Here is a 22,576-nt window from a genome sequence, read left to right as displayed (position 1 = left end):
AAAAACGGCGTGCAGTTTACGTGACTTCACTGGGTGCTCGAACAATTTTTAAATGATAAAGCACTTGATGATCAACCTACACATTGTATCACAACGCCCCGTGCGCAGGTCACAATACAATGTTATAACACAGAAAGTAGTTACTTTTGAACATAACAGGTGGAGTCATTTTCCTTGTTTTTCTAATCATTTAAAAAACGTTAGTTTTTCGGTTTCTTTCTCACACATTTTGGGCTGTTCATGTTTTTCGGAGGAGATACTGACAAGGTTTAGAACCAGTTGAAGCTGGTGTGCACAAACTTAGCAGATGGAGAAGAAGGGAGGGGGCAGAAGTCAAGTCAAGTCAAGTCATTTTTATTTGTATAGCCCTAAATCACGAAGAGTCTCAAAGGGTTTCACAGATTGTTACACTATATTACACAAACTATTTTCAACCGACAAGAGGAGTAGGTTATTCGTATGCAATGGAGTAGAAGTGAGTTTTAAGTTTAGATTTAAACATTTCCACTGAGGTTGCAGATCGAATCTCAGGGGGAAGAGCATTCCACAGCACCGGTGCCCGGATGGAGAACGCTCTCGAACCAGCAGAAGACTTCTTTGCTCTCGGGATCATCAGAAGACCAGCACTCTCAGATCGTAGGCTTCGGACCGGGACATAGTGGCAGATCAGATCTGAAAGATAAGAGGGAGCAAGTCCATGTATGATTTTGTACAATACTAAGAGAACTTTGAAGTCACATCTTTGGCTAACTGGGAGCCAATGCAGGTTAGCCAAAATCGGTGTTATGTGATCGTACTTTTTTGTCCTGGTTAAAAGCCTCGCTGCGGCATTTTGTACTAGCTGAAGAGACTTGATTCTGGACTTCGGGAGACCGGAGAGTAGTGCATTGCAGTAATCGAGACGGGAGGTAACAAATGCATGAATTATTGTTTCCGCATCAGACTGAGACAGTATTGAACGGATTTTAGCAATGTTGCGAAGATGGAAGAAGGCAGTTCTAGTAATTTGCTTTACATTCATCTCAAAGGATAGATCAGGGTCAAATATGACACCTAAATTTTTAACTGAGTCACTCTGTGTGATGTGACATTTGTCAATGTTCACAGCAGTTTTTGAGAATAAGTCCCGGCATTTAGAAGGACCAATGACTAACATTTCGGTCTTTTCAGAGTTAAGACGCAAGAAATTGAGTGACATCCACTCTTTTATCTCAGTGAGACAGGCCTCCAAATTTCCACAGTTTAGTGTGGAAGATTCCTCCAACGGAAGATATAGTTGAGTGTCGTCTGCGTAGCAATGGAAGCTGATATTGTACTTGCGAATAATATCACCTAATGGAAGCATGTAAATGTTGAAAAGTAGGGGGCCGAGCACTGAACCCTGCGGAACACCGCAGGTAACATTAAAGGGCTCAGATGTCGTTTCACCATATTTAACACAGTGCGTCCTATCTGAGAGGTAGGATTTGAACCACGAGAGGACGGCTCCTGAGAGACCAATCCATTTTTCCAACCGTTCTAGTAGGATATTGTGGCGCACTGTGTCAAAAGCAGCACTAAGATCCAGCAGCAGCAAAAGTGATGAAGCGCCAGAATTCATTGACATTAGGAGATCATTTGTTACCTTGATCAGAGCTGTCTCAGTAGAGTGGTTAGCCCTGAATCCTGATTGCATGGATTCAAAAAGGTTATTCTCCGATATGAAAGCATTCAGCTGCTGTGCCACTACTCTTTCGAGTACTTTAGAGAGGAAAGGTAGGTTTGACACAGGTCTGTAATTACTTAATATTTCTGGATCAAGGTTGGGTCGTTTCAGTGTGGGTTTAATGACGGCGGACTTAAAAGCTGCTGGAACTACACCTGAGGAGAGTGATGTATTTATAATATTTAGAACTGAAGGCCCAAGGACGCTAAAAAGACTTTTAATAAGTGAACCTGGGAGCGGGTCGAACTGGCAAGTTGTCGGTTTGGCCGCATTCACCACTTGTTTGAGATCATCAAGTGACAGTTCACTAAAACCGGCCATTTTCCCAGGGCAGCCACCCTGTCGTGCATCTGTAAATTTCAGTCCTTTAATACGTGTGGTACTAACAATATCTTTTGCAATTTCTTCCTGTATGCATTGAATCTTCTTAGTGAAGAAGACCATTAACTCCTGAGCAGAGTGTGTCAAACTGTCTGCGATAGGCTGTTGCCTTGTAAGCGATGCTACAGTGTCAAAAAAGGGCTTTGGGGTTGTTCTTTTGAGACGCAATCACCTTCGAAAGGTAGGCCGATTTTGCAGAGGCAAGGGCCGCTTTATACTTTAACAAGCTGTCACACCAGGTTTGATGAAAAACCTCAAGCTTGGTAGCGCGCCATTTTCTCTCCCATTTCCTGCATTCTTTTTTAAGGGTTCTAGTTTCATCAGTAAACCAAGGTGTGTGTCTTTTAGGACGTGATTTTAGTTTTATGGGCGCTATTGAATCCAGCACACTAGTCAGGGTGGTATTGAACTCATTCATGAGTGAGTCAATCGAGCCATTGTATTTAGGAAAGGACGCAACTGCTCCAGGAAGGAGTTCAAAGAGCTCAGAAACTGTGCCAGTGCTTATATTGCGTCCGCTAAATCCCTCAGCTTTATTAACTCTACATTTAGTTAGCACCTCAAATGTCACTAAATAATGATCAGAGATAACAGTAGTACACGGTAGCACCATAATGTTTGAGGTTAAAACTCCTCGAGTCAGAATCAAGTCTAGCGTGTTCCCATTTTTATGGGTTGGCAAGTCAACCAGATGAGTAAAACCAAATGCATCAATTAGAGAACTAAACGCAATAGTAAGTGAACTGTGTGGGGAGTTCATATGAATGTTAAAGTCTCCCATAATTATAATTTTGTCTGCATAGGTTACTAGTTCAGACAAAAGTTCAGCAAATTCGTCTAAGAAAGTTGTGTATGGCCCAGGTGCACGATAGATAGTTATTACATCAATTGACAATTGAGGGGACCGCATCACAAGAGCCTCAAACGTTTTGTAATTATTAGAGGTACGTGTATTAAATTTGAGCGATTTTTCAGAGATTAGCGCAACACCACCACCCCTTTTCAGCGTGCGTGCTATATGACTACTCTCGTAGTCTGGGGGAGAGGCATAATTTAGCGCTAAGTGCTCATCCGGGCGTAACCACGTTTCACAAAGACCCATACAGTTAAGTTTATAATCACGAATAATGTTATCAACAAGTAAAGCTTTTGGAGCAAGCGATCTAATATTTAACAGACCAAATTTCAGCTTTGCTGAATCATTTGACTTAGCTGAACTCTTTGTAGTCTTTGTCGAGATCTTCAAAAGCTCCCGGCGTTGTGGCCGTTCGTGAGCGCTGAGTTTAAAGCGTCGGTTGTCCGGCAAGGAATGAATGGTGGAATTAGTTACATCCTCGCGTCCATCCTCGCGTCCATCTTGCTGCTTGGACTTCACACGCTTCACACATCTACCTGCACGGCAACCGCGCTTCTGTTTCCTTTCTTTACGGCGTCGCCGCCGTCGTTTATTAAGAGGAATAGCTGTCCACAAGGATGCCGGGTCTCTTTGAAGTTCGCTCGGTATATCATAGGCGTTATAAAAAGTGCCCGAAAAGTCGAAATTTAGACGCCCACCCAACCGAATAAGTTCGTCCCTACTGTAAGTGTTTTTGGCCACACATGTGTCCAAAAGTGAAAGCAAAAAAGACAAGAGAACGGCAATAAATAGAAGATTAGCTGGACAACGAGCCGCAAGCATGTATCCATGCGCTGCCATGTTGGCAAAAGTTCCATGTTTTACTTTGGCTAAGGTTTCTCTCAGTTTGCCCGAGTTGAAAAAAACATGGGATGAGCTGGCAAACAGAGTGCCTAATTAGTGGAGGAATTATTTGAAAAACAGACCCCGTCTCCTGTCTTCACTCGCAAAAACCGTATGTATTTACATATTAATATATGTATATGTATTTCTTTTGCCGGCACAGTGGTGAGTGGTTAGTGCATCCGCGGCACGGTCCTGACGTTCAAATCCAGCTTTCAGCCTTCCCATGCAGAGTTTGCATGTTCTCCCCGTCCTTGTGTGGGTTTCCTCTGGGCACTCCGGTTTCCTCCCACATTCCAAAATCATGCATGTTTGGTAAATTGTCCGGTCCAAGTTATCCCCAAGTGTGAATGAGCAAATTAGTTGTCTGTCTCTGTGTACCCTGCAATTGGCTGGCAACAAGTTCAGGGTGTTCCCTGCCCACTGCCTGAAGATGGCATGGATGGGCTCCAGGACCCCCGCGACCTGTAGTGAGGATAAGAGTTGCAGATAATGGATAGATATATGGTTGGTTGGTTGGTTGGTTGGATCCTTTAACCACTTTTGGGAATTAATTATCAAAATGTACCGTTTACCAAATTGTTCGAATTAGTTATCTGACTCCATTAACAAAACACAACCTACATTCACCCAACAATTTATGCGCACTCGTTTCTTGAGAAAAAAATTATCAGGAAAGCCAACATTTTCACACAGGGGCAGATTTATTTTCCCTAACAGAAGAACTGAGTGTACTTCATCGGAGACGGCATAAAGTGACTCTTATTGGCCCATGTCTGCCTGCAAGATGGAGTCTCGGCTCCTCCCATGGCCGTGCCAAGGAATTGTTTGCGCCCATCGTTCTCACAACACAGTACCTTGATGTCTGGCTTCTACAAACAACATTGCCTCCACGAGTCCTGTTATCAAAATTCCCTAGACAAAATATTATGCATTTCCAAAAGCCTTCCCTGACTTTGTACATTGAACCAAAACCCCACTCAGTGAAGGTCGTAGGGGCACGATTTCCTGTGTCCCCTGCCCACTGCCCAAAAATAGCTGGGGATGGGCTCCAGCACCCCCACAATCCTAGTGAAGATAAGCACTGCAGATAATGGATGGATATTCTTATTTCCCCCCCTTAAAATAAAGACAGTTTTTACCAAGATACAATTAAGAGATAAATGTGGTATCACAAATGCACGATAACAGTTTTTTAATTAATTTCTGGAGGCTGATATGGATACACTTTAACTACATATATATCATATTTAGAAAAAAACATCCTTGTGGTGAGGGGCCCTCTCCTTGTGAGAGGTAAGATAATTCTCCCACCATGGTCCGCTGTGTGTCGTAAGAGGCGACTAAAGTGGAGGGAGCGAGGGGGTTGGGGATCCTCTCCTCTCTATCTCTACTCCCTAAGAGACAGCAAGGGAAAGAAAGGGGGGCGGGAGACCGAAAGGTCTCGCAAACCCTAGTAATAGGGTCACTAAATGTGAGAGGATGTGGAAGTAAAGCGACTGAGTAGAAGAAAGAAGGGATCGGAAGGATGATGACTAAAAGGAGGGTTTATGTGTTTGCCTTGAGTGAAACAAAGATGAAAGGAAAGGGTGAATTACAGCTTGGAGGTATGTATGGTAGTAGGTCTGGAGTTAAAGGTGGACATGCTAGAGAAGAAGTGGCTGTGCTTGTGAGTAAGAAAGCAAAGGAAAAACTGGTGGAGTGGAAAGAGATATCTTCCAGATTGATGCGGGTGAGGTTGAAGTGGGGTGTAGAAGTATGGATGTTTATAAGTGCATATGGACCTGGTTCAGAAAGAAGCGCTGAGGAGAGAGAGGAGTTCTGGAAGGACTTGTCCGAATGTGTGGCAAGTGCGAAAGAAGGGTGGAAAGTGGTAATACTAGGTGACCTGAATGCTAGAGTGGGTGATGAAACGGTTGAAAATGTGATTGGTAGATATGGACTACCAGGAAGGAATGAGAGTGGGATGAAATTGATTGAGTTATGTGTGGATAATGAGTTGGAAATACATTGTTTGAATAGAGAGACGTGAATAAGTATACCTTTGTCAGAGTGGATAGTGGACAGAGCACTGATGGATTATGTATTGGTTAAGAAAGGGATGTTAAGTAGATTGTTGGATTGTTGTGCATGTTTACAGAGGTGAAAAGAGTGGTATGTCTGATCATTTTTATGAGGAAGGAAAACTGAGAATAGATGGATCATGAAGGGCTAGTATAAGAAGAGTGTGAGGGAAGAAGTTAAAATGAGTTGAATAAGGCAGAAAAGGAAAGAGTTTAAAGAGAGGATAAGGGAAGAGTATGAACGGATTAGTAGAAGCGAAATGGAGAGTGTGGAAATTGAATGGAAGTGGTTTAAAGAGGGAGTGTTGAGGAGTGCAAAAGAAGTGTGTGGAATGAGAAAAGTTGGTCGAGGTATTAGGAAAGGAAGTGAATGGTGGAATGATGAGGTATCAGTGGCTGTGACAGAAAAGAGACGTGCCTTTGAGGAGTGGCTGCAAGATAAGAGTGGTGATGCGTATGAAAGATAAAAAGTGAAGAAAAGGTTGGTAAAAGCGGCAGTGGAAGATGCGAAAAGGAAAGCAAATGATGAATGGTGTCGAAAGATAGGAGTGAACTTTGAGGAAAGGAGAAAAGTGTTCTGGAAAGAAGTGAAAAGAGTAAGAAACAGTGAGTCTGGAAAGGAAGAGAACGTGAAAGATAAAGATGGCAGATTGCTGGTTAGGGCCCGGTCACACAGCCGTTTGCGTCTGTATCGCGGCTGAATCGCGACCAGAAATGTCTGCCCGTGAAGCAGACGCTGTTGCCCGCGTTGAGATCGCGATACAGACGAGATACAGCCGTGCTTTACACGCGGCAAGAAATTCACACGCGGAAGGCCGCGCGAAAAAGTTTTGCGCTGCTCAAAACTTTAGACCACGGGTAACCGCGGGCGGCACACGTGGTACACACGCGGATATGACGCGGTACAGACGCGGAACGACGTGCTACGGCCGTGGCCAGGGCGCGGTTACACGCGGATAGGACGCGGAATTTTAGCGGGTAATCGCGGGTGGAGCACGGTCATAGCACGTTTGTTCTGCGTCTGTATCGCGGATGAATCACGTGAATTAGCATGTGTAACGCGTGTGAGGGTCAAACGCCTTTCTGCGTATATTCAGTGCGATTTGCCGAGCACACGTCAGTTGTGCTCGAGACGTCAAGGGGTGAACATGGATCCCCATCACCGTAGTGACCTCGTATTAATCCATTTTTATTTCTTGACATTTCTTTTCATTTCATAACAAGATAATAAAATAAAAATGAAAAACTATTACAATAATAACATATTGGCTTCTTCTTCGGTGCCATAGCTTGAAATCTTGATCTTCACGGGACTTTGTCTTGAGCGGTTATGATTTCTACAGCCCGGCTCGGCAGCTTTTATGCCCGTGGTCCACACGCGGAAAGGACGTGGAACTGACGCGATGAGGAAGCGGAACAGCCACCGGCGTCTGTTTCGCGGGCATACCACGGATGAACAGCGGGTTGGCCAATTTTGCGCATTTTACACCGCGGGCAACAGCGTCTGCTTCACGGGCAGAAATTTCTGGCCGTGATTCAGCCGCGATACAGACGCAAACGGCTGTGTGACCGGGCCCTTAGCGGCAGTGCAGTCAGAATGAGATGGGCAGAGTATTTTGAGGAGTTGCTAAATGTGGTGGATGGGAGAGAAGTGAGAGTCGAGGCGATCGATGGTATGGAGAGAATGCCCGTGTTGGGTGATTTAAATGTGAAGCCTGTGGAAACATGGGAGGTGCAAGAGGCAGTGAAAGAAATGAAAGGTGGGAAGGCACCTGGGTTGGATGGTTGTACTGCTGAATGCCTGAAAAAAGGTGGCACAGCTATGATTGACTGGTTAGTACGCTTGTTGAATGTATGCTTTTTAAGTGGTGTGGTTCCTGTTGATTAGTGTAGTGCATGTGTGGTGCCATTGTATAAGAGTAAAGGTGAGAAGTATGAATGTAGCAATTCGAGAGGAGTTTGTTTTCTGTGCTGGGTAAGCTGTATGGAAGAGTCTTGATTAAGAGAGTGAGAGAAAGAACGAATGAGGTGGTGATGGAGGAGCAGAGTGGTTTCAGGAAAGCAAGAGGATGTGTGGATCAGGTTTTTGCAGTACGACAGGTGTGTGAGAAATATTTTGCAAAAGGTAAGGATGTTTATTTGGCTTTCATGGACTTGGAAAAGGCGTATGACAGAGTTGATAGAGAGGCGTTGTGGCAAGTGATGGTGATGTATGGAGTGGGTGGAAAGTTGTTGGAAGCATTGAAGAGTTTTGATATGAACAGCAGAGCATGTGAGACAAGTGAGTGGTCCCCTGTGTTGACTGGTGTGAGACAGGGGTGTGTGATGTCACTATGGCTGTTTAATGTGTACATGAATGGTGTGGTGAGAGAGGTGAATGCAAGAGTATTTGGCAGAGGTGTAGAGATGATGGACAACAGTGGAACAGTGTGGCAGGTAAGTCAGTTGTTGTTTGCAGATGGCACAGCGCTTGTGGCTGATTCTGAGGAAACATTGAGAAGGTTGGTAACGGAGTTTGGAAGAGGATGTGATAGGCATAAGTTATGTGTGAATGTTGGGAAGAGTAAGGTAATGAAGTTTTCACGTGATGGAATGGGCATGACTTTACAAATAAGGTTGCATGGACAGGTGTTTGAAAAAGTTGAAAGCTTTAGGTACTGGGGTTGTGATGTGGCTGCAGTCGGTGGAATCGAGTGCGAGGTATTGCACAGAGTGAATCAAGGAAGCAAGGTTTTGGGTGCTCTGAGGAGAGTGATGAGCAACAAGAGTATTAGTATGTATGTTAAGAGGGGACTGTATGAGAGTGTGATTGTGCGGACTGTGTTGTATGGTGGACTTGGAGCCTGAACACAGATTTAAGAAGGAAATTAAATGTTTTTGAGATTAAGTGTTTGAGTACTATGTTGGAAGTGACAAGATTGGAAAGATTGAGAAATGAAATTGTGAGAGACAGAACTGGAGTAGTCGTGGAACTGAGCAAGCGTGTTGATTAGAGAATACTCGATTGGTTTGGACACATGGAGAGGATGGATGAGGAGCGAATGTTGAAGAGGATCTACAGAGCAGAAGTCAATGGAAGGAGACCAAGAGGAAGGCCGCGATTGACGTGGATGGATCGTGTTTTGAGTGCACTGCAGGAAAGAGGTCTCAATATAATGGAAGCTAGAGCTCTTGTTGGTGATAGAAAGGAGTGGAGAGGTGTTGTGAAAGGATAGTGGGATTGTGGACGCGTTCTTAAGGATAGGCTGGGCACCCGTATGATGCGGCAGGGGTAAACCAGTGAAAGCTGTCGGGCCCTGCTGTTGAACAAAAGAGTGTGTCGTGTCACCCTGACCCGAGTGACATGGCGGCTTTCTGGTGTCCCATTCCATCTGGAGGGACGAAAGCATGACCAACTTAGGTGCCGAGGTGCCTAACTTGTTTGGGTATTTGGGCAATTGGGTTGGCCATGGTCCAAAAATGTTTGTGTGTGTTTTTTTTGCCATTTTTTTTCCCCTTTTATTTTCTTTGTTATTGTATGTGTTTGTCTTGCTGTCGGTCACCCCTCTTGAGGGATATGACCAAGGTAGATAGATAGATAGATAGATAGATAGATAGATAGATAGATAGATAGATAGATAGATAGATAGATAGATAGATAGATAGATAGATAGATAGATAGATAGATAGATAGATAGATAGATAGATAGATAGATAGATAGATAGATAGATAGATAGATAGATAGATAGATAGATAGATAGATAGATAGATAGATAGATAGATAGATAGATAGATAGATAGATAGATAGATAGATAGATAGATAGATAGATAGATAGATAGATAGATAGATAGATGGATAGATGGATAGATGGATAGATAGAAAAAAAACAACAACACACGCAAAATCTAATGCCTTTTTTTAAATGTGTGCCTTAATTTTCACTTATAATTATAATAATAATGTTAGCATCGATAAAAAGCTTTCCAAAAAGTAATGTCGGAGAGACTCAAATTTTTCTTCAATCGGTCAATTAATTACAATATGTCAGTGATAACAATGAGCACAGTAAAACTGACATCCATATATTAAAGAAAGTACACAAGATGGGTTTGTTCATGTTGTGAAAACATGCTACTTATAACCAGAGCTGGGTAGCGTAGCCAAACATTTTACTTCAGTAAACTGTTTTCTCAGAATAGTACAGGATTGGGTTTCATTATGCACTTTTGTTGTTTTTTTTTTTCAATCCTCGAAAAAAAAAAATAAACACCAACAATTTTATTTAATAATTACATTTCTTTAATTTAATCAAAACAATTACATATTCTGTAATTCATTAATACTGCAGTGTTCTTGTTTGCCCACGTCCCCGCGTCCTAGACGCATAATTTTTGCTGGGGACGGATAGTGTCGAATCAACGTGCGTCCCCGGGACGCAGCTTTTTTGACACAAAATTGTCATTATTACCTGATTACTTTTTTTTTAACAAAGGTTTATCGCACTCCAAACTTTTCGTCAGGCAGATCCGCCATTGTTGTTTTGGTCTCGCGGTTCGAGTTTTGTCTGCACGCCGATCTCGGCAAACGAGATCTCGTTGCTTCGAGATTACGTCATTGTTGTGGTGCTTGTCGTCGAGTATGCCTCCGAAAAAACAGTATTAGGTAAAAATCAAAACAAAATTGGTTATTTCTTCAGTGTCAGTAATAACTCGAAACATAATGCAGAGAGTGATAACAACGGCAAAAATTCCAGCAAGGAAAGCACATGTGTTGAAGCGAACGATTTGACGAAAGAAAATAAACAAAAGAATACTCCTAGCAAGAAAAGGACGTTTCTGCCAAAATTGACTCAATTATATTCCTGGTTATGCTATGAGGAGGATGATAATGGAGGCTACATGTTCTGTGATGCGTGTACCCAGCGTGACAAAAAAACTGGATTGCATTAATCATTTCGCAATAAAAACTTTCAGAAGAGCACATTCGATCGGCACCACGACAATGAAAACCACAAATTAGAATAGAATAGAATAGAATACACCTTTATTGTCATTGTTACAAAATAGGTTAACATATTGTGACAACGAAATTTTTACACATTCACAGTGAGGTATGAGCCAAGAAGATAAAGGAACAGAGAAGATAAGGTTATAAAACAAGGGGGATAAGGCTATAGTTATAATTTACATGGTATTTACACAAGAAATGTTGGCATGTGGGATGTTACATACAGTGTTATCGTGAAACCGTTGGTATCGTAAGGGTTGTGCAATATTGCATTTGGTGCAAAAGTCATCATAGTGCAAAAAAACATAGTCAGCATGTGCATTGGTGCAAACATAGTCATCATAGTGCAGAAAAAAGAAATGGTCAGACATTGTGCAAGGTGAGCAGTAAACATAGTGCAGTCGACATGTGCAAGAACATAGACATGAGTACCATTATATTCGTATGAGGTAGTGTTGGCAAGAGTTCTCGTTTTTTTTGTGCGGTGTCTGTTTTGAGCAATGAACAAACAGTGCAGTCAGCATGTACGTGAGTACCATTTTACATTCGTGTGACGTAGTTTTTTGCAAGAGTTTTCAGTTTTTTGTGCAGTGTCTGTTTAGGGTGGTAATGGCTGTGGGGAAGATACTGTCTCTGAGTCTGTTTGTTTTTGCTTTGTGTGACCTGTAAGCGCTTGCCGGAAGGCAGCAGGTCGAAGAGGTGGTGGCCAGGGTGAGAAAAGTCCTTGATGCTGTTTTATGCTCTGCTAAGGTAGCGAGAGCAGGCAATGTCCTCCAGACTAGACAGAGAGCAACCTACAATTTTCTGGGCTGTTTTGATGATCCTCTGGAGCTTTTTCCTGTCTGCTGCTGTGCACCCAGCATACCACACCGTAATGCAGTATGTTAGAATGCTCTCCACTGTGGCTTTGTAAAAGGACACCTGCAGCTGCTGTTTTTAGATTATTTTTCCTGAGCAATCTCAGGAAGTGCAGTCGCTGCTGGGCCTTCCCTACCACCGCTCTGGTGTTTGCAGACCAGGAGAGGTCGTCGGAGATGTGCACACCCAGAAATTTGAAGGAGTGGACTCTCTCTACACAGTCTCCTATTATGATGAGTGGTTCTGGATTCCTGCCATTCCTTCTGAAAACCAGAATCAGTTATTTTGTTTTTGTGGTGTTCAGTATGAAGTGGTTTTCCGAACACCACGTTGAAAGTGACTCCACCTAATCCCTGTATGCCGCTCGTCCTCTTCAGAGATGAGGCCGATCAAGGTGGTATCGTCAGCGAACTTAATTATAGTGTTTGTGGGGTGGGTTGGTGAGCAGTCGGAGCTGTAGAGGGTGAAAAGCAGGGGGCTCAGTGCACAACCTTGGGGGGAGCCAGTGTTCAGTGTTAGGGTGGGAGAGACGTGGGTACTGCGTTTTACGGACTGTGGGCGGTTGGAGGGGAAGTCCATTATCCAGTGGCAGATGGAGGGAGAAAGTCCTAGGTGTGCAAGTTTCTCCACCAGGATCTCCGGGATAATGGTGTTGAAGGCTGAGCTGAAGTCCAGAAAGAGCATTCTGACGTAGCTTCCCCGGTGGTCCAGGTGTTTCAGCACGGTGAGAAGTGCTGTGTTTATGGCGTCGTCAGTGGAGCGGTTTGCCCTGTAGGCAAACTTGTGGGGGTCCAGTGTGAGTGGCAGGGAGTTTTTGATGTGCTGGGACACTAACCTCTCGAAGCACTTCATGACCACAAGCGTAAGAGCGACAGGCCTGTAGTCGTTGAGGCTTTCCACTGCTGACTTTTTGGGGATGGAAATGATGGTGGAGGTTTTGAGGCAAAGTGGGACAGTCGCCTGTGACAGGGACCGGTTGAAGATGGTGGTGAAGACCCCAGCCAGCGGATCGGAACAGTCCCTGAGTACCCTCCCTGGTACTCCATCCGGGCCAGTTGCCTTCCTGGGGTTTATGGTTTTCAGCGCACGCCTAACTTCGTGCTCCTGAAATGTGAGTGAGTTGCTGCTGGTTGTTGGTGGGTGTGATGTGGCTGTTTGTGGCCTTCCAGCTTCAAAGCGAAGAACTGATTAAGGTCCGCAGCTAGTGAAGCATCAGCCTCAACAGTTGCCAGGTTGTGGCCTCTGAAGTTGGTGATGTGTTGAAGGCCCTGCCACATCCTCCTCTGGTCATTTCCAGCGAAGAGGTGCTCGATCCTCCTTGTGTAGGCTGCTTTTGCTTTCTTGATGCCTCTCTTCAGGTCAGCCCTGGCCACCCCGTAGAGCCTTGTCTCCAGACCTGAAGGCAGTGTTGCGGTGTTTGAGGAGGGTGCGCCCCTCGCTGGACATCCAAGGTTTTTGATTTGGGTAGACCTTGATTTTTTTATTTACTGTGACTTCATCCGTGCAGTATCGGATGTAGGATAAAACAGTGTCAGTGAATATCTGGAGGTCATGGTGTTCAAATACCTCCCAGCAAGTTTGATCAAAACAGTCCTGCAGCTTGGAGAGGGCTCCCTCAGGCCACGTTTGTATTGTCCTCGTTACAGTTTTGTTTTTTTTCCTTCGGATAGGGGTGTATGAGGGGGTGAGGGATAGGCATAGGCGATCGGAATTTACTAGGTGGGGGAGGGGGGCGGGGGGGGGGGCTTTGTATGCGTTTTTGATGTTGCTGTAAACGCGGTCCAAAGTTTTTTCACCCCTTGTTGCACAGTTCACATGTTGAAAGAATTTTGGAAGAACAGTCCTTAAACATGCCTTATTAAAGTCGCCAGCGATAATGAAAGCTCCATCGGGGTGTGCAAGCTGTTGTTTGTTGATGGCAGCGAGCAGGAGGTTTGGCGCTGTGCTAGCGTAAACATCCGGAGGAATGTAAATAGCTATCACAATGAGCACAGTTAGCTCTCGCGGTATATAGAATGGTCTACACGATACCGCCAGAAACTCTATATCCGGCGAGCAGTGTGTATCAATAATTCTGCTGTTATTGCACCACACATTATGTACGTAAATGCATAGTCCCCCACCTCTTTTTTTGCCAGAGTCTTTGTTGCGGTTGTATCGGTGTAGCGTGCGTCCTGCTAGCTGGACTGCAGCATCGGGGATCCGCGGGTCAAGCCAAGACTCCGTGATCACAAAAATATTGCTATTCCGTACGAAGCTGTTGGTAGCTATCCGCAGCTCAAGTTCACTGATTTTGTGTACGATGGATCTGGCGTTGGTCAGGAAGATACTCGGAAGCGTTTGTCGGTGTGGTCGCCTTTTTAGCTTCTCCGCTAAGCCTCCCCGAGAGCCTCGTTTTTGTTTACGTTGTCGCCGTCGCTTGTTGGGCGGGCAGATCACCCAGGGAGATCCCGGTGGTCTTCGTATGTTGTTGGTGTTGTAATTGTGAAATGAGTCGAAATCTAATCTTAGACCCAGGTTAATAAGTTCCTGGCTACTTAAGGTGATAGTTGCCTAGCAGGTATTTATCAAAAAAAAGATGAGAGATAAAAGAACACTTAAAGTAAAAAGATTTACTGGAGAGACACGTGAAGCCGCAGCGTATAGACGCGCCGCCATCTTGAAAAATTAGCTATGGAAATTCCGTTGCTGCTCTTGGACCTTGAGAAGGCATTACAACTGTGGCGGGACAGCAAACCACAAAGAATATATGAACTGAAAACCTGAAGAGATAACTGCCCTGTATTACCAATTAACTGTGATGGTTAAAACTGCATGAATATATAGACTAATATTTCAGTATCAATATTATTTTGTATAATTTACAATATTTTTGTGAACTGAAAACTCTTGAAGTGATAACTGATTTGTATTGTGATGATTAAAACTGAATGAATATATTGATTTATATTATATATTTTTTTCGCCGATTTACAATTTCAATATAACACTACATTTTGAGGACCCATAGATATCTGTTGGGACCCATAGATTTTTTAACATGCGAGTCCCCGGGACCCATCACTTTTCAGAGGTAAAATAAACACTGATACAGTAACAAAGTTAAACTAATTAACGGTTTACTTACAGAAGAGTAGCCTCGTCATGCTCCAGAGAATGTGCTCCATCCAACTTTTTAATTTTGATTTTAGGCTAATATATATACTGTATATACACCATGTGTTGCGTTTATTATTATTATTCTATGCAACAGCGTGTTGGGGAGGCAGCGTCAAGAAGAAGGATGCCTCTTGTCTCAATAAACTGGCTAGGAAAGCGAGCTCTGTTGTGGGCAAAGAGCTGGACAGCCTAACAACAGTAGCTGAGAGATGGGCACTGGAAAATCTGCGGTCAATCATGGACAATCCATCGCATCCACTACACAGCATTATCTCCAGACAGAAGAGCAGTTTCAGCGACAGACTGCTGTCACTGTCTTGTACTACGGACAGACTGAAGAGATATTTTCTTCCTCATGCCATGAGGCTCTTTAACTCTACCCGGCAGAGTAAAAGCCCACATTAAACCACACCACCTACATTGCATATTACCGAATTTTATTGCAATATGTATTCTGTGTAGCACTATTTAGATATTCTATATAACACGCTACAGTGGGCATTTGCACGTCACACTGGGTATTTGTATATTGTATTCTTTTTGCTTTATTATTGTATTGTTCTCAGCTCCGGGATGCTGCTGGAAATGTGAATTTCCCTCCGGGGATGAATAAAGTATCTATCTGTCTGTCCGTCCGTCCGTCCGTCCGTCCGTCCGTCTATCTATCTATCTATCTATCTATCTATCTATCTATCTATCTATCTATCTATCTATCTATCTATCTATCTATCTATCTATCTATCTATCTATCTATCTATCTATCTATCTATCTATCTATCTATCTATCTATCTATCTATCTATCTATCTATCTATCTATCTATCTATCTATCTATCTATCTATCTATCTATCTATCTATCTATCTATCTATCTATCTATCTATCTATCTATCTATCTATCTATCTATCTATCTATCTATCTATCTATCTATCTATCTATCTATCTATCTATCTATCTATCTATCTATCTATCTATCTATCTATCTATCTATCTATCTATCTATCTATCTATCTATCTATCTATCTATCTATCTATCTATCTATCTATCTATCTATCTATCTATCTATCTATCACAAGGCTTATATAAGACTTTTCATTTTTTGTGGCTCTTTTTTTGGGCCAATATGGCTCTTTCAACATTTTGGGTTTTCAACCTGAGGGCTAGCTTGTTATTCTGCCTGCTGAGCGTGTTAAAAAAGGGACTTTGGATGTGCTACTTGTGCTTAATGTATTTCTTAGATATATATACTATTATTATGCTATTGTTTTTTAAAGTACTTGAAATCATCTTGATTATTTTAATCTATTTTTAAATCAAATGTACGTATTTTAGTGTTGATTGGATGGACTTGATCTGATAAACTGATTGAATGGTTGTAAGACTTTCCTACAGTACTTGAGTACTTTGTTACTTTTAAGTTATTATTTAGATTTTTACTTCTCCTTGAGTCATATTAAATCAAATGTCATATCTCTGATTTGATTTCCCCCTATGTTACCGCACGGAGCCTCCGCTCGGAAAGTGCAAGTCTACCTGTGACTCCACCAGTCAAGATGAAAGCTGCAGGCTTAAGATCCTTATTTGGATGACTACTTTTTACTCCTACTTGAGTCATATTATTCTGAAGTAGCAGTACTTTTGGCAAATCTACCCACCTCTGCTTAAGGTCTGCAGGGCACACAGAGATGGACAACTCACTTGCTGCCCATTCACACCTAGGGACACTTTGGACCGGCCAATTAACCTGACATGCAGGGTGGTACGGCGGATGGGTAGTTAGCGCACAGCCCCACAGTGTAGGTGTCCTGGGTTCGATTCCAGCTACCACAACCTTCCCTTGCAGAGTTTGCACGTTCTCCCTGTGCCTGTGCATGTCAAGTTGATTGGCCAGTTCAAATGTGCCCAGGGTTTGAATGAGAGAGTGAGTTGTATGTCTCAGTGTGCCCTGCGTTTGGCTGGCAACCAGTTCAGGGTGTGCCCTGCTCACTGCCTTAAAAAAATAAATGTATACAGCAAAAACAATAAAATAAATAACCCTGTCACAATTTGAACTCCCTCCCTACGTATGCACCCTATAAATTGCCAATGAAGTATTCAGTTAGCATGGTCTCGTGTAGAGGTAGTTGGTACAAAATTAAATAAACTAAAGTGACTAATTGCTAAATATAAAGGGCTAAGAGTCATACTGTTCACATGATGGCAGGACGTTTGAAGACATATTAGCTCTCCCTATAAACAGTACACATAGTTAGCACAACTCGTGAATCGAGGGGGAAACATGTACTGTATTTGACAAACTTAATTGACTCATTTGTGGATTTTTGGCTGGATACAGGTGCGGACACTACCTGACTTTTGAGAGGTTTTATTATTGGAGAAAAATAGGGGGAAGACATGAAGTGCTCCAATGGAGCAAGGTTAAGCCAAAGTCTTTCAAAATGTAGGGCTGACAGCTTCCTCTGGCACGGCAGGGAACAAACCGACACTGGATATTTTTATTGATAATTTAATGAGTATGTGTAGGAGCCAAAATGTATTAATATCATTGCCTATTATTATTCTTTGGCGCACATTAATTTATATGTGTATAAAGGTGGGAACACCCGTGTTGTCAGACATGTATCTGACCTGGGAGGGCATAAGGATTTGACTGCTATGCTAGGCTATCCGAAGCTGTGCTAAGTCGGATAAGGTAACGTTTCAGCTAACTTGCAGACTGTTCGCAGTATCATTACATTATAACAACAATATTTATTCCCAGTCACTTCAGGTAACACCTAGCGCAGGGGTCTCCGACGTGGTTCTTGCAAGCACCAGGGTGCCCCCTAAGGAAAACTGAGGGGCCGGTGGAGCTGGTCTATAAAAAGCTCGCCAGTGATGGGTCATTGTGATTTTCTAGTAAAATCGTTTTTTTCTCTCTCATATTTCTCTTATATTTGTTTCACTTTCTTTCTTTCTTTCTTTCTCTTTTTCTCTTTTTCTCTCTTTCACCTTTTCTCTATTCCTCTCTCTTTTTCTCTCTTCTCTCTCTTTCTTCCTCATTCTTTCTCCTCTTAGTTTATTTAACACTACTTCCTAAAATATACCTGCTAACAACATAGTAGTAATAACATGATAAATTGTTGTAGGAATGCCTGTCAAGGGGTTATTAGTAACAAAAGGTAGCTCTTTGCTTTAGAAAGGTTGGAGACGCCTGATCTAGCGTGTCAGCTAAGCTCTAGCCGGAGAAGTAGATATCTCAACACTTTTGTGTATTGTTACCCAATTCAACATCTATTGCAGCATGGTTCTCCTAATAGGGGGTGACCATTTGTGTGGGTCTTTTTCAAGTGATATTTTTTTCTTCATGCTTTTCATATTTTCAGGCTTTTCATTACCCGCATGGCAGTTGCAGATCAGGGGTTGGTGAAATGCTGGCCTGTGTAGTCCTTTGAGACATTTTGGGGTAAGGGCTGTACAAATAAAGGTGTCATGACTTAAATATACAGTAACTTGCTTAGAATGGTGTTTCATGCAATAGCAGGAAATATTAACTGACCAAATACAAAATGCTCATAGCACAACTTGTACATTGAGGTGTCCGATGTATTGTATTCAAGGAACTAAAGTGACTTGTTGCCTAATATAAAGTCTCATCTCATTAGCTGCATCGCTTATCCTCAGTAGGGTCGTGGAGGTGCTGGAGGCCATCCCAGCAATCATAGGGCAGTGGGCAGGGGAGACCCTGGACTGGTTGCCAGCCAATCGCAGGGCACACAGGGACAGACAACTCGCTCGCTCATTCACACCTAGGGACAATTTGGACCGGCCAATCCACCTAAAATGCATGTCTTTGGAATGTGGGAGGAAACCGAAGTTTTTATTTCTTTGAAATGCCAAAAGCAAAATCATAGAAACATGTTGAAATTTGAATATTACATTAAGTATCTCAATACAAATAATTTAAGAACGTGAGGACAGAGAAAAATGGCTCGGCACTAGCCGTTATTGTATCAATAGCTGCTCCCGCTCCCGTCCCATAATGTCACTTGCTGCTCATGCATGGTATTTATAGTCGGGTCCAGTTATTCAGGCATCTTCAAAATGTTGTCACTGTTTCCTTCTCTAGCCACCCGTGTAACCCTCTTGACTGCAGGCCAAGGCTTGCTGATGTTGTTGACTTTGGCTGATCTTTCTTTGTCCTTCAGTATCATTCGCCTTTCATAGCCGGTCTGCAAACAAATGTCGCAGAGTACTGGGATTCAGGCAGTTCAGAAATGTTTTCCCACCTTTTTCTTTCTCTAGCATCTCATGTTGCTAAGTTCCGTGATTCAGGGCCACAACGTCACACAGGGATTAACAGCAGCTTTCATGCTCTGTCGCTGGTTGAAATTTATCTGAAAGTAGGTTTGGAAAATTTCCCAAGCGGTATACTTCTGTTAGTGCCGTGCTTCTTAATCATTTTTTGTCACCCCCCCTCGGATAAAAGAAAACCTCTAGCGTCCTTTAAAGTGCTTGAATTCGGCCATAAGAAAAATACACGAATCCTGGACATATCATGGTGAGTTCTATCTAATGTTGTTAGTTGACAGCTTCATTTGACTTCATGCTTTCTGCGCCATCATTTTTACACATAGCCAGCACACCTGTATTTCCTCTTATCACAGTGAAGCTGATTGCTACCTATGCATCAATGAACTTCCTCGTTTTAGTTTTCGAGGGGCTTTCAATTTCAGAGGAGGGAGTGAGAGAGGTAGACAGAGCGTTATTGGATAATCACTTTAGTTTGTTTTACTGTTGACTTAAGTTCTGAACAAATTATTTTAATTGCAGTTGCCTCTTTCTACTTGACCATTTTTCTCAGGTTGTAGTTGTCTGACACTTTATATTATTGAACTGTTTACTTTTGTTGTGTAATGCTATTTGAAGTATAGCAGCATATACTACTTAAGCAATTGTCTGACGAATAAATGTGATCTATTCTATAGAGTGAAACTCACTTAATTTTGTTTTACAATTGACTTATGTTGTGGCCAAAATACTTTAAGTACTTGACCAATTGTCTCAGGTTGTAAGAGTTAGATTTAAGTTGTTTACTGCTTGTTGTTGTTTTATTATTTTGTTTACAGTATATTTTTGTTGCTCTTCAAATGCATGATTAATGTGTTGCTGAGGGGGGTGTAATAATAGCTTGAATGCTGCCCAAAAATTATTTGACGTACTACAACTTCTTTTTTAAGTAACAGAAATACATACATTCCCTGGTAACTAGTTAGTTTTATGATGGAGTAATTCAGTTATTAACTTAATTTTTGGAAGAAGTAGTGAGTAACTATAACTAATTACTTTTTAAAGTGACGCGCCTGATTTTTACACACTTTAAAAAGGTAATTGGGAGGATTTAAAGTCACCTGTTGACAATCAAAAGGCTTCCACTTCTGTGATGTTTACCTTAACATTTTATTTCAGCCATTTGAACATCTCACGATATTTTGTGCGTCGCTTTGAGCTTCCTCTCCCTTCATTTCTTTCCAGGAACACAGGAGAGCGGCCCCATAGGACCTTCAGAACTAAGCATGACTGCTTGTTTTTTTTTTTTTTCTAAAATAAGAGTTTGAGGTGCTACCCTACCAGTCTCCCTCGCCTCATCATGCTGAGATTTGTTGGATGGGCTTTGATTATTCACAGACCATCGCATCATTAAGGAGCCGCTAAACAAATGTGGCTGATGAAAATAAATAATAGATACTGATTAAGCAGCTTGCTATCTAGCTGACATTTTCCTGATTTGCGAGTTATCAAGCTAAATTTTGTCATTCTTAGCTAGATAGTTAGCCATTTTTTTAGCTTTCTAACTGTCTATTTAGATGTTGTTTTTCTATTTTAGCTATTCTAGCTCACTTTGCAATGTTGTATCTAGTACGAGCAAGGGCATGGCATGGCAGCAGGATGCCAGACAAACGTGGTAAATAGACTTGCATTTGTGCATACATTGAAGTCTATTGACGTCAGTGAAAAACTCAGTTCGGGAAGTTCTTGGCAGACAGTTGAGTTTGCTTGAAGATAGACTGCGAGTCTCTGTATACACTGGGCAAGGAACGAAGGTCTCTGTATACACTGACGTCAGACTGTTTAGAGAGGCCATCTCCTTGTCTCCTAATAAGGATACAAAGAGATGGCTTGAACGAGAAAAACAAAATTCCTTTAAGTAAAACGTGATATCGGACCGCCTTTTGGGGTGTACAAATAGCGATGTTATGCCTGGAGCTTTTTCGAGATCTTCATTGACGCATCAATAAAGTCATCTCCCTCCCATGTCGCGCTGGCTTTTTGTCCATTTTCCTTATCCACATAGGAGAAGGTTTCTCTCAGATCATAACCTACGTTTTCTCTACAACATTATGGCGCCCTAAAACGTGGTTTTGGCACAGGAAAAGTGGTCCGTCTCGGATGAGCAGTCGAGGTAAGAGAAGTTTTTTTCCTCTCTTATTTCGGTTTGCTCGTGTGAGACTGGGAGCCGGCGGCGTGGGAGCTAAATTATGAAAATTCGTGCACGTGGATTCCGTCTATAGTCAGGCCCAAGTTCGGACGGATGAGATACATAGACTGAGTTGTGATTTTTATGTCCGACGGGAGTTCTGAGCTCAGAGAGTCCTGTTTGTTTTGGGACATAGGCTGCTTGAAAACAGAAAAAGGCTAATTTAACCTGGATAAGAGGTTGCAGCGGCGTCGGTATTTGTATATTTATGATTGTCTTGAGATCTGTGTAATAGCGGTGATGAGACGTCGTCATTTGCTGAAGTGTCAGTTCGAGAGTAGACGATCTATATATGGTTAATACGGGGCATGTTTTATGTGTTTCCCTAGTCGATTTAGGATTTGTGAGGCTGCCGTGCAAGGTACGCTTAAAAAGAAGTGTGGTGCATAGTAACTCGCAATGTTCTAGAATCTGAGAGGTTATACCGGCGTTAGAAAAATGAGCAGTTAATCAGATGTTGTATTATTAAGATATATTCGCATAGAACAAGCGATACGAAGAATGTATGTGTGACATGAGTCAGGCTTGCGCTAACAAGTGTATTCTTTTACATTTTACGGTCTTGTATGTGCGTTAGTGTCTTGCTTTTTGTGGGTTATTCTCGCCTGCCGCCACCCGTCTCCGTCTTTCCCTGTGTGAGTTGAGCACACGGTCCGATCACCCCCCACCCCACCCCACCCCCGTCTTTCCCCCGTCTTTCTGTCCTTTACTTTGTGTAACGTTATGTTTGAATTGTTTGACTTACGGAGGGGGTCTTGGAAAGATAAATGAAGAATGGAGTGATTACTTTTCCTCGCCCGCAGGGACGTAGTGGTGATAGGGGAACTTAAGAGCGCAGAATGGGCTTATTAGTGCGTGAGAACAGGAAATAAGAGTACTGCGCGATTGGTGTATGTGATAGATATGAAAAACTTACGGTACTGGGATATAAATTAAGGTGAAAGACTCGTTGAGCGCTCCGTCTACGTGTGGCTGTGAATTTGAGATCTGTTTCCGTTGAACACTCTGACGCTCTGAAGTTGAAGATTCGTGTGCGAAGAGGGCCACTCGAGTGGGAGGAGCTGGGTCCGCCCTAAGATGAATATTCATGAAAAGGGTTGAGCTGGAATGAACTGTTTGTGTCTGAGCAGAAGCAGACGTGCGAGCAGAAGAGGCCCCCCCCGCCC

This window comes from Urocampus carinirostris, chromosome 3, assembly GCF_059441175.1.
Source record: "Urocampus carinirostris isolate Australia breed hairy pipefish chromosome 3, RoL_Ucar_1.0, whole genome shotgun sequence".
Taxonomy (NCBI): Eukaryota; Metazoa; Chordata; class Actinopteri; order Syngnathiformes; family Syngnathidae; genus Urocampus; species Urocampus carinirostris.
This window is presented reverse-complemented; position numbering follows the sequence as displayed.